The sequence below is a fragment of the Microcaecilia unicolor genome, chromosome 8 (genome assembly GCF_901765095.1).
Source record: "Microcaecilia unicolor chromosome 8, aMicUni1.1, whole genome shotgun sequence".
NCBI classification, from domain to species: Eukaryota; Metazoa; Chordata; class Amphibia; order Gymnophiona; family Siphonopidae; genus Microcaecilia; species Microcaecilia unicolor.
The window spans coordinates 195,891,693-195,904,879 of NC_044038.1; the positions used below are offsets into that span (position 1 = coordinate 195,891,693).

Here is a 13,187-nt window from a genome sequence, read left to right on the forward strand (position 1 = left end):
TACGCCCCTGGATGGAGGATCCTTTTATACCAGGACTCTGTTTCCAAGATAGATCTTGGTCACCTCACTTATTTCTGTTGTGGTAAATTGTAGAATAAGGTCAATTCTTGGGTATAATCTACATGCAACTGCTGTGCTACCTGTGCCTATGCTCTGCCCAAGTGTCGCGCTTGTGGTGCATGCCTACCTGCAAAGGACATTCCAGTGTGCCATGATGCTGCTTTTATGCAAGTTGGTATTTTATATGGCCAAATATGTGCAGGAATTGCTTTACAAAATTGTCTCCTTTGTGGTTAGGGCACAGAAAATAACTACTGGGGCTGGAGGGGAGACAGAATGATAGGTGAGAGTGAGAGTGAACTTGCTGCATTTACGTTTGAAATGATGGTAGTAAACCAGATCTGACAATTAGAAACTAATTACAAGCTAATCACAACCACGGTGTGAAAGGTTCCCTGGTGGTCTAGTGGTTAGGATTCGGCGCTCTCACCGCCGCGGCCCGGGTTCGATTCCCGGTCAGGGAAAGGCTCCCTATTTTTCATAGTTTTCTTTTTGCATTTTTTAAAAATTGTTCACGTTATTCATACAAAGCACAGGCAAAACGACATTATAAAATAGTTAAATGATCTGTGATACTTTGTTGGAAACTGCAACAATGAAAACATTGACACACCATCTTGTAGCAAAAAAAAAAAATCAAATCCCGAAAAAAAAAAAAAAAAATCCATTTCCCTGACCGGGAATCGAACCCGGGCCGCGGCGGTGAGAGCGCCGAATCCTAACCACTAGACCACCAGGGAAACACAACGTATGCTCTGCAAATGGAGTTTATGAGGCAGTGTTGCCTATCTTATACGTACGTTCTTACGTATCATTTCTTAAATGATCTGGGCAAGGAAAAAGAAGGAGAAGCACGTCAACGCTATGCGCACATGCGCTGTAGGGTACCCTTGCCGGTGCGTGTCCCCCCCCCCCCCCCCCCCCCGGCCCTCCCTAACCCTTGCACATGCGCCTCGTGCTCTCTCTCCGGCTGTCTGGCTGAGGTGGTGGTACCTCGAGCTCCGGGCGGAGGCGGGACGGGAAGAGCCGCAGAGCCCGGTATTGGGGGTGAGTGAATGAGCGAACGAGCAAGCGAGCTTAAGTTCCGGCCATCCCTCCTCCTGCGCCCCTCACTCCCCTGGTGGGAGAGGCGGCCTCGGAGCGGGGCTGGGGGCGTTGAGGGCAGCTCCTGGCTGGCTGATCGGCCCTGAATTTACCATTCAGGGAAGGGGAGGGGCTGCGGGATTTCAGCTCACGGCGAACCGGCAGCCGCTCCCCGTTATGATTTATATGATCTTTTCGCTGAGAGACCACCCCTGATCCCGCAGGATGTGCTGCTTCCGCTTCTTGTGCCTGTCAGACATGGCCCTGTCCACTGCAGGTTACCTTCAGTACTAATCAGAATTAAGCTCGTCAAGTTCTAATTACGACCCGCTGCTCCAGTCCTGAACATAATTTCCTAATGTTGCGTGATGTCTATGGTACAAGTGCGATTCCGGATCCTTAGGATGTAGCTGCTCTATTTATTTATTTATTTATGGAATTACTGTCTCACAGCAAATTCTGTGGTGCACACATGAAAAGCATTTGTTTGTATTTATTTATTTATTGCATTTGTATCCCACATTATCCCACCTATTTGCAGGCTCAATGTGGCTTACACAGCACTGGAGAAATGCCTTAGAAATGGCCATGTATGTATATAGTATGTAAACAGCTTTGGTTGTACTATAGAAAGGGAGTATGTCAAATGTGCTACTACTACTACTACTTAACATTTCTAGAGCGCTACTAGGGTTACGCAGCGCTGTACAAAATAAACAAATAAGGACGGTCCCTGCTCAAATGAGCTTACAATCTAAAGAACGAAAAGTCAAGTTGGGCAGTCTAGATTTCCTGGGTAGAGGTTAGGTGCCGAAGGCGACATTGAAGAGGTGGGCTTTAAGTAGAGATTACCTTTCTATTATTACTCCACTTGTCAATATACAGGAGATGATAGTTGTTAGCACAGATCATTGCAGCTTTTGTGTATTTTCAGTTTATCATGGATAAGGGTAAGGGGTAATGGGTTTTGATATTCTCTTTCTGTGGTACAACCAAGGCTGTTTACATTTATTATACGCAGGTACTTTCCCTACTGAGATTACGATCTAGGTTCTGGACCTGGGGAGATGGAGGGTTAAATGACTTGCCCAGAGTTAGAAAGAAGTTGCAATGGGAACTGAGCACAGTTCACTGGGTTCTCAGCCTACTGCAATAGCCTATTCCTTCACTCTGGAGGTAGTCTAGCAGATAAGGAGTAAATACATACGTACATACATACATACATCAGTTACATCTAGTACTTCTACTGTCATGATGGACTGGCTTTTCTCCAAAAGCAAATATAAATAAATTCGTGTTTAACTCACAAGCTTGCCAACAGATAAACAGGGGCACTACAAAACTGCGCCTTCAGACAAAGAAGCTAAAGTGTGATGGTAGATAAAAAAAATTTTTAAATCATATTTTCACTTATTAAATCTTAATGTGTTGCATAAATAGTCGGGACGCCCTCCTCCAAAACCAAAGTGGCAAGAAAAGTAAAGCCATAGCTTTTATTAATACTGCGCATACATATTTTTTTTTACCAATACCCTGAACCATGTTACATTCTCATATCAAGTTACAAGACCATAGGATGAGTCCCTCTCATTACTGGTTAGGCCTAACCTCCAGACCTACATAGTAAGACCAAGTTGGGGGTTTCCGCATTTTTGTATATATACAGCATGCACCCCTTATTACCCAGGTCCATGAACGCTTCCAACTGCGTATCTCAAGTGTACTGACACTGGAAGGAGGCATTCTTTCTCTAGACAACAGGGATGAAGAACAATTCCTCACTGACTACTGGTTGTTTTCTTCCTTTGCCACTTTTTTGGACCATGGCATTAATTCTCTGCCAAACAAAAGTGTACCCAAAATGTACTTTGTTTTAATATGAAGGCTTACTATAATCTCTGGCCCTGGAAACAATATCTGTGTGTAGGATTTTTTAAAAAAATGTTTATTTTATAATTTGTATTGTCTTCAGACGCTTGGGTGCTGGAAGTCATCAGAGACGGCTACAAGCTAGAGTTCTGCCGACCCTTAAGAGACGGGTTTGTGCACTCTCCCTGCAAGTCTCCAGTCAAAGCTGTGGCAGTGCAGCAGACTTTGGACAATCTGATCCGCCTGGGTGCGGTCGTTCCGGTGCCGGAAGATCAGCTTGGCAAGGGACGTTACTCCATTTACTTTGTGGTACCAAAGAAAGGAGGTTCTGTATGGCCTATCCTCGACCTCAAAGGGGTCAATTGGGCCTTGAAAGTTCGGCACTTCCGAATGGAGACTCTCTGCTCTGTTATAGCGGCAGTGAAGGCAGGGGAGTTCCTGGCATCCTTGGACATCAAGGAAGCTTACTTGCATATTCCCATCTGGCCTCCTCATCAACGCTTTCTGCGTTTTGCAGTCCTGGGCTGACACTTCCAGTTCAGAGCCCTCCCGTTCGGGTTGGCTACTGCTCCGCGGACCTTCTCCAAAGTAATGGTGGTCATCGCGGCCTTCCTACGAAAGGAAGGAGTACAAGTCCATCCTTATCTGGACGACTGGTTGATCCGAGCCCCCTCTTATGCAGAGTGCGGCAGAGCTGTAGACCGGGTGATTGCTCTTTTGAGCTCCCTGGGGTGGATCATCAACTGGGAGAAAAGCCAGATGCGCCCGACTCAGTCCCTGGAGTATCTGGGAGTTCGTTTCGACACCCAAGTGGGCAGAGTGTTCCTGCCAGACAATCGGATTGTCAAGCTTCAGGCTCAGGTGGACCAGTTCCTAGTAACCTCTCCTCTTCGGGCTTGGGACTATGTGCAGCTTTTGGGCTCTGTGACGGCCACGATGGAAGTAGTGCCCTGGGCCAGGGCTCATATGAGACCACTACAACACTCTCTTCTGCAGCGTAGGACTCCAGTGTCGGAGGATTACGCTGTGCACCTTCCCTTGGACCCAGCGGTGCGCCTGAGCTGGTGGCTGAGGACAGACAAGTTGTCCGCAGGAATGCCTCTTTTGACCCCGGAGTGGGTTGTCGTCACGACGGACGCCTCTTTGACGGGCTGGGGAGCCCACTGCTTGGGAAGGACAGCGCAGAGGTTCTGGTCTCCTGCAGAGGCAAAGTGGTCTATCAACCTCCTGGAACTCAGAGCCATTCGGTTGGCGCTTTTGGAGTTTCTCCCGGTACTGGCGTTGAAGCCAGTACGGGTCCTGTTGGACAATGCCACGGCTGTGGCCTATGTCAATCGCCAGGGAGGTACCAAGAGCGCTCTTCTAGCCAAGGAGGCCATGAATCTATGCCAGTGGGCGGAAGCGAACCTGGAACAGCTGTCGGCGGCCCACATTGCGGGAGTCATGAATGTCAAGGTGGACTTTCTCAGTCGCCATACCTTGGATCCCGGAGAGTGGCAGCTATCGGCTCAGGCGTTCTTGGACATCACGAAGCACTGGGGCCAGCCGAACCTAGATCTGATGGCGTCATCGGCCAATTGCCAAGTGCCGCGCTTTTTCAGCAGAGGACGGGACCCTCAATCTCTGGGAGTAGATTCTCTTCTCCAACAGTGGCCGACACAGGAGCCTGAAGGGTGCTTCCCTGGCCTCGCAGCCAGATGTAGTGCGCTTTCTCAAGGGAGTTAATCACCTACGCCCTCCTCTGCACTCAGTGGTGCCTGCGTGGAATCTCAATCTGGTGCTAAGAGCCTTGCAGAAGCCACCTTTTGAACCCTTGTCGAGGGCATCTCTGAAAGACCTGACGTTGAAAGCAGTCTTTTTGGTGGCTATCACTTCAGCCAGACGAGTTTTCCGAGCTCCAGGCGCTATCATGTCGGGAACCCTCCTGCAGTTCACTGAGGCAGGAGTGTCTATTCGCACGGTGCCTTCCTTCCTGCCCAAGATTGTTTCTCGTTTCCATGTGAATCAGCAGCTCTGCCTACCCTCCTTTCGTAGGGAGGACTACCCAGAGGAGTACTCTGCTCTCAAATATCTAGATGTGAGACGAGTTATCATCAGATACTTGGAAGTGACCAATGATTTCCGGAAGTCGGATCATCTGTTTGTGCTGTTCGCAGGTCCTCGTAAGGGTCTGCAGGCATCCAAGCCTACAGTGGCATGATGGGTCAAGGAAACCATTGCAGCGGCTTATGTGGCCGCGGGGAAGATGCCGCCTATCCAGCTGAAGGCTCACTCCACTAGAGCACAGGCGGCCTTGATGGCAGAGGCCGGGTCCGTCTCTTTGGCAGAGATTTGTAAGGCGGCAACTTGGGCATCGGCTCATACCTTCTCCAGGCATTACCACTTGACTGTGGCTGCTCGGGCGGAGGCCCGGTTTGGAGCTTCAGTGTTGCGGTCAGGGATTTCTATGTCCCGCCCTGGATGAGTACTGCTTCGGTACATCCCACCAGTCTATGGATTGATCAGCATGATGATATGGAAGGTAAAATTATGTATCATACCTGATAATTTTCTTTCCATTAATCATAGCTGATCAATCCATAGCCCCTCCCAGATATCTGTTCTGTTTATATTCTGGTTGCATTTCAGGTTCAAGTTAGTCTTCTGTTCCTGTTCAGGAGGATCTTCGTGTTCAAGTTTTTTCGATGGAATTCTTCTGGAGTTGAGACGATTTTGTGTTACAGTGAGCTGCTGCATTCCTCTCCCTTCCGTTTTACGGGGCTGGATTGAGACCTAAATTCTGCCGGCGCTCCCTCCCACTTCGTGCGGCTGTAGGGCAGCTTTGTACCCCTCCTGCTTCGGCGGTGTTGGGGTCAGTCAGCTCCTCCCGCGGTTGCGGTTGCAGGATAAGCCAGATCCCCCCGCATCGGTGGGTGTGGTGTCCCTCCCCCGCTCCGCGGGGATGAGCTGGACGGATTCCCCTCCCCCACTTGTGTGGGGATGAGCTGGGTTGATTCCCCTCCCCCGTTTCGGCGGTGGTGAGCTAGGCAGAGTGTCCCTTTGTGGGTGTAATTCTCTAAGTGCTGAGTCCTGCGGATGGAGCTTTGATATCGACATACTGAGGAGTTTCCGGCAGCACATGACCACATATAGGGAGGCAAAAGGATTGCTCTCTATCTCCACCTGCTGGTAGATGGACACAACCCACCAGTCTATGGATTGATCAGCTATGATTAATGGAAAGAAAATTATCAGGTATGATACATAATTTTACCTTTCCATTTCTATTGCTAGGACAGTCATTGGACATAAGTGTGCCAGGCAAAGACTGCTCTCAGAACGCCTCCCCCTTCTACTTTCAGACTCGCTTGCAGACTGACTGAAAAGGGTGGATGTGATGTTCCCCCACCCCTGCTTGGCATCCGAGACACCTTTTGCCCCCTTGCAATAGCTCTGTCTACTGCAGTACCACAAGAGGCGTGACCTAATGGTTAGTTCAGCAGGTTGTGGACCTGGGGAACCAGGTTCAATTCCCTCTGCAGCTCCATGTGACCCTGGGCAAGTCACTTCCCTCCATTGCCCCAGGTACAATATATAACTTAGATTATGAGCCTGTTAGGGATAGATGTGGAGTGGAATGGGTAGATGTGAAGCGTCTGTTTACGCTTTCCAAAAATACTAGGACTAGGGGGCATGTGATGAAGCTACAATGTAGTAAATTTAAAACGAATCTGAGAAAATATTTCTTCACTCAACGTGTAATTGAACTCTGGAATTCGTTGCCAGAGAATGTGGTAAAGGTGGTTAGCTTAGCGGAGTTTAAAAAAGGTTTGGACGGCTTCCTAAAGAAAAAGTCTATAGACCATTATTAAATGGACTTGGGGAGAATCCACTATTTCTGGGATTAGCAGTATATAATTTTTTGGGATCTTGCCAGGTATTTGTAACCTGGATTGGCCACTGTTGGAAACAGGATGCTGGTCTTGATGAACCTTTGGTCTTTCCCAGTATAACAATACTTATGTACTTATGTAGAAATTGTAAACCGCATAGTCACCTCAGGGATCACTTGCTGTTTAACAATTGGTGAAAAGTTTACCATTCCATAGCGTCCCACAGATCAATCCAGAGACTTGTGAATTCTCTGTATCTAGCAGGTAGATGGTCATATCTGTGCAGCTCTGGATTGATTGGCTCCTGGCCTGGTCCCCTGGGTCTAGTTGAGCTTCTGGGGTCTGAGGTGTCCTGGTCCTGGGACTTGGGTGCACACCTGGTGGTGCCAGGCCCCTCCCTTCCTCCTCCATCAACCCCTCCTCTCTGTCTGACTGGGGTTTGTGGTTCTTACTCGCCTGACTTTAAAAGGAGTCTGAGGTTTCTTTTGATCCAGCATCCTCTCCTGCCCTTAAAAAAAAAAAAAATCAGTCTGATTTGTCCAGTGCGGCGAGCTCATGCTGGTTTGCAGTACCGGCTGAGGGGTGTGAGGACCAACTTGACATGTGATAGCGATTCCCGAGGGGGTGAGTAGTCATTACCCTATCTGCGCCGGTGAGGCAGAGCAAAAGCAGCTCCCAGTGTGGGAGCCAATGGGCTGCTGCAATTTCCCGTGCTGGAGATCCACTGTACAGCCCAACTCTGTGGAGCGGTGTGCTCCTTCCCAGATTGTTTTAGCGGGCGCAGAGCAGTTGTTTTCTTGGGTGTGCATGCGCGTTTGAGGGCGCCATTTTTCTTGCCACGCCTTATGGCAATGCTGAAGTGCCGGCGCTCCCCTGGGGCCTGATTTGCTTGCGATTCAGGCAGTTTTATATGTAGGCTTTTCAGAAGATGTGACTGGGGAACTGGGGTGGATCGCTCTCAGTTTCTTCATATTAGGTGTTTAAGAGCTTCTGAGAAAGTAGGGCTGGGGCGTTTTGCAGACTCCTGTGGGAGTCCTCGGGTCTCCCAAGGCTGAGAGCCTTAAGCAGCTTGGAAAGTACTGACTATCTGAAAGTCTTCTGGTGGAGATGCCTGTGCTTCACTTGGTGATTTATGGTTTGGGTGCACTCTCTTACAGTTGCACTAAGAATATTTCTAGACCCTCCTTGAGGAGGTTCAGGGTGTGTGTACATCATTAATTGAGGGGAGAAGCAATTAGAGGTACTGGGTACGCTGCAGATACCGGGGTAGCTGAGGCTAGTATGCAAAGATGTGGCCAGTATCAGTGTGCAAAGAGAGAGAGAAGGGCAATCTTTAGTACAGTAGAGTACTGATAATTGTTCCAGTCATGCGAGTACTGATAACTGTTCCAGTCATGCAAGAACTGCTTGGCCAGGCAAGCAGTAAGAGAGAATGAAATAAAATATGCCCCATTGTAAACCTAGCTGAGCCCACAGTTTCGAATAGGATGGATAAAACCATCCTTGAACCTGCAACCTTCAGGCTGAAAGGCCAGCCACTGTCCTGAATAAAACTAGTTTGATGTAAACAGTACACACAGAGCAACTGCCACCAAGGGCAGCACAGAGGGTGCAGGATTACCATGGAACCCGAGAGAAACCTGAGAGGCCTGCACTAGCCTCAAAATGTAACATTTCTCACAGAAACATGGAATCAACAGCCCTAAGCCTGACTAACTAAACAAACAAACTGTACTGCTGTGCTCTGAGAAGGGGAAGAGGGAAGAGTGAAAAACTGGTCTGAAAAACCTCCAGTGAGGACGTTCGCACGGCATTTTTGTTGCTAAATTGATGACAATAAGCCGAGCATCTGAGGTCTTTTCCTCCCTCTAAAAAATTAGATTTTAGGATTACTTCCAAATATTATAAAGTAAAATCAGATGAACTTGCTACTTTCTATGTGTTGAGTACCCTCATTAGCAAGATAGCCACTTAAGTTTTCAATTGGATTTATAATATACCACTGCAGTACACAAAACAAAAGGAGCAAGTTCCCACGTGCCATCTTTTTCATTTGATCTAAGCACAGGAAAAAAAAGATTTTAAATGCGTCCAGGTTTCAACCTAATTCATGTTTAATGTGGGATATAATATTAATGGCATAAATAAGTAAATAAATAGATAGAAACTCTGAATGTTGAGCATCTGATTCTCATAACATGATGTCTCTTTACTAGGAGAAAAAAAAAATCTCTGCAGAAATATAACGTGCTAGGGTGTCCCTATAACCACCCCCTCCAAATGACACACTGATTCCGATTTATAAAACAAATTACTTCTCTACCTATGAAAAGTTATTCCATTGTTATACTTCCTCTGTGTACATCCATATGCTGCACAAGCTGGCATGTTTGAAAATACAAATGGGATCAAATAAAAATGCTACCAGCCATAAAGAATGACAACATGGATGCAGCAGCTCATACGTTTCTATGCATTGTTAGAGTGTACTTGAATGACGGCTATGTGTGGGGGGGGGGGGGGGGAGGGGAAAGAGAGACAAACCTAAGTGGCTTCAACTTTTTGATATCATCCTGTCTCCTGTTTTCTTCTACCTCCTTGGGTTAAGGTTGTGAAACTGTTTTTCTTCTGGAGCCACAGGCTCTTAAGCTACATAAACTGTCTCCCATGAAGAAGACTTGCTGTTTTATTTTTGTACTCAAATGTGCATTACATTGTTTAGCACATAGCTACAACTCCTCCAACTGGATTGTGGCTGGATTTAGGTAGCTGGGTGTTCAACCAATAGCCTGTATAGATTTGGTGGTAATTCAGAATATTACAAAGCTTGTTGGTAAGTCATGGGGGTTGGATTGAGAATGGGACACTGGGTTCTCTGCCATCTTGAATAATTAAGCACCCAGTCTGGTTGGTCTTCATGTACCATTCATTTTCAAGTCTTATGGATTTTCGCAGGCTAGCTTGGAATGTGATTTGGTTTTAGTTTTGGTTCTGTATTTTGGTTACATATGCCTTAATGCACCAGAAGTGTTGTGCGTGTTTAGTAGACAAGCATGGCTGTTCTTTCATTTTTCCCTTAATTTACCATTCAGTTTTCATTTTCATTCACAATTTACTGTAAATTAAAGAAAAGAAAGGTAATGTGAATTGTAAAACTTGACTGGAATGCTTTCAGTGTTGCCAATTTATTTTTTTTTTTACTAGTCATTGACCCTTCATATATTATTATTATTATTAAACATTTGTATAGCGCTACCAGACGCACGCAGCGCTGAACACCTGACACAGAGAGACAGTCCCTGCTCGATAGAGCTTACAATCTAAAAATCCTCTTTCATATTGAATGTGGATGTGTAATGAGGTTAGTTTTAAAAAATACAATCACATGCTTTGGTGTCACCAGAGAGAAGCATGACTGTACATATTTGCAGTGAATGGGGCTCATGGGCTTAAACTGGTTCTTATTGAAGGTATACAAAGGTGTTCAAATCTTACAGAACAAACAGCCAAGATCCTATCAAAAGCCTACAAATACAGACATGTCACTCCCTTGTTAATCAAACATCACTGACTGCCACTTTCCTATTATTTGCAATTCAAAATTTAGTTGTTAATCCACTATGCTTTCTGGGTAAGTTACTCTGGAGCTCATTTTCAAAGACTTACAAAGTTCTATAGTTTACTATAGAACTTTGTAAGACTAAGTACTTGAATATATGCCTCTCTGTATATTTCCTTTTGGGCCTTAAAATAGTCATTTGCCCCTACATCTTGGGTTAAAGGTTACTCACTGGACATCCTTTTCATGATCTCAAGCATCAATTTTGTACCCAAAATTTAAGGCTGGTCTGAAGACATGATAATTTTCTTAGGCCTTCTGCAGTTAGTACCCTTGCCTTAAGCCTACGATCCTATGTTTGTTTATGTTATTGATTCTTGATATACTGCTTTTGCTAACCAGTAGAACAAAATGATTTACAAAGTAAAATACAATAATATATAAAAGCGGGAAAGGAATACTGATGGAAATAGAAATGAGCCAGTCATTCAGGATATAAGAATCGGGGGGAGGTGGGAGACAGTGTTCCAGGACAGTTGACAGATAACCAGAAAATTCTAATGTGGGGTGCCGTAGGGATTGGCGGTTCTGCCCTTTGGTGAGATCTGTCTGGTAGTATTCTGTTATCTGCTGCTTAGGGACTGGTGGGTTTATCCCTACTATAATTGTTGTACTCATTGTCGTCCTCTGTAATCAACTGCGCCCTTCTCTTAGCATGTCATGCCTGTGCTTCACTAGGTGAGGGGAACTGGGGTGGATCACTCCCAGTTTCTTCATATTTGATATTTAAGGGCTTCTAAGAAAGGAGGCCTGGGGATGGCTGGCCTTTCAGCCTGAAGTTTCAGGTTCAAGGCTGGTTTAATCCATCCTATTAGAAACTGTGGGCTCAGCTAGGTTTCCAATGGGGCATATTTTATTTCATTCCTTCTTACTGCTTGCCTGGCCAAGCAGTTCTTGCATGACTGGAACAGTTATCAGAATACTACTGTACTAAAGATTGCCCTTCTCTCTCTCTTTGCACACTGATACTGGCCACACCTTTGCATACTAGCCTCAGCTACCCCGGTATCTGCAGCGTACCCGGTACCTCTGATTGCTTCTATGGTATTTTTGGCATCTTTTCATGGTATGGGGTACCTTCATTTCATGAGGAGTGGTCCAGGAGCTACTTCAGTGTAGAGGTAGCTTAATAGTTGTTGCAATCAGCTGAGAGTAAGCACAGAGTACTAGGGGTGCTGCTTCACAACCCACTACAGCTTGCTATCTGTAGTGCGCAATGGTGCAACAACCATATTCTGCTAACGCCAGCTGTCTGGTTCTCAGCCGCACTTGTTAGCTCTAGTGCGCAGCAGTTATAGTGCACAGTCACACCAGCCAATTCTTGTCCCTATCTGCAAGAAGTTAGCATTGGCTTAGGCATCAGACCACTGATGTGGCTTCCAAGTCACATTTGCAACCTGCCTTTTGGAAGTAATCTTGGGACTGGAGAAGATCTAGGGCACTTGGGTAAAGACCTGAGGGACTTCCAAGCCTCAGAGATTGCCAGGGGACGAGTTTCCACTAGGGTTTCCACTTCCACTTCAACAAGCCACCTGGCTGCTCATAGAATGAGCTCTGTTCAACTTCAGGTCAACCTATGCCTGCTGCATCTTCCAATGATGGAGTCTCAGTTCACTCCTCAGGTAGGACTCCTGTACTGGTTTCAGGAGGAGTGAACCAAGATTACCTGAACTCAAATGTGTCTTAGTTTTTCTGTTGCACAGCTACTACTTGGACTTCACTACAGATTTTTCTTAGAGTCTACATTCAAGCTCAAACACTGTCAAGCAGTTCTTGCCACCTTGCCAACATTTCTTCCTTTAGGCACAGCCGAGTCTGTCCCCAGTTGCAATTGGGGAATGGGAAGTTGTTCCCTTTGCTTTGTAGTTCCAACCAGGGAGCTTCCTTCCAGCTGAGTTTGGACATCATAAGAGTCTAGGGTGTTTACGGTTCAACTTTTCACAATGGGAACCTTGCAGTGTGTAATAGTTCTGTCTGGTGGGGAGAGTTTCTAGCCTCCCTGGACCTCAAGGAAACTTACTTTCATATTCCCAGTGCTCCTTGCTGCAGAGGGATCTTAGCGATTTATGACCATGTCATTCAGCCTTTCCATGTTGCCAAAGACATTTTTGCAAGGTCATGGTGGTAGTGGCAGCTTTCCTTCGTGAGGATGGATTGCAGGTTCATCCATACCTCATGACGGGCTGATTTGCGGCTCTCTCTATTAAGAGACTCTGCAAATTTCATCCAAGATACCTACCCGTCTTCAGTGCTCCCCTTGCACCCCACCTAGCTACGCCTCTGCTTAGTGGGGCAGTGCCTGGGATGACCCACTGAGCAGAAGTGACTTCCTACATAGCGTTATGCACTGCTAAAGACTGTAGCGGTCTTCTAGTGCTAACCATTTTAAGATTAACAGATGTAGCTGTGGCATGATCAGAAGCAGACATATTCAGAACCTGGAGAGCCGTAGGTATATAGGAAGGTTGCGAATTCTTACAAAACACCCACACTGCAGTGGGATCATCAGATTCCTGACCTGCTGAGCAGAAATGCCTCCCGGCATACCCTCATGTTGTCCCCTGGCTGGTCACAAGAAAGGGGATCTGGTTTCAAGAGCCGCAGTGGCCGTTGGCTGAGAGAGGCAATTTCTTCAGCTGGCCTCTGTTTGGGACAGTCTCTCCCATTGCAGGTGGCAGCGCTTT

General features: G+C 46.6%; 1 protein-coding gene and 2 non-coding genes across 5 annotated transcripts in view; 2 read left to right on the forward strand and 1 right to left on the reverse strand.

The window, feature by feature from the left end:
- The first annotated feature begins 452 nt into the window (after nucleotides 1-452).
- On the forward strand, nucleotides 453-524 carry TRNAE-CUC. Its single transcript has one exon. It is a non-coding gene; the product is annotated as a tRNA-Glu (tRNA).
- A 204-nt stretch (nucleotides 525-728) lies between these two features.
- TRNAE-CUC lies at nucleotides 729-800 on the reverse strand. Its single transcript has one exon. It is a non-coding gene; the product is annotated as a tRNA-Glu (tRNA).
- Nucleotides 801-1,023: 223 nt separating this feature from the next.
- Nucleotides 1,024-13,187, forward strand: part of DNAJC5 (DnaJ heat shock protein family (Hsp40) member C5) — a 159,242-nt gene continuing 147,078 nt past the window's right edge. For 2 of the 3 annotated variants that reach the window (XM_030211622.1, XM_030211621.1), the window contains exon 1: nucleotides 1,033-1,107. The gene's annotated coding sequence lies outside the window, so the exon portion shown is untranslated. Of the gene's footprint in view, nucleotides 1,108-13,187 lie in introns of all 3 variants that reach the window. The other variant, XM_030211623.1, reaches the window with a different exon arrangement.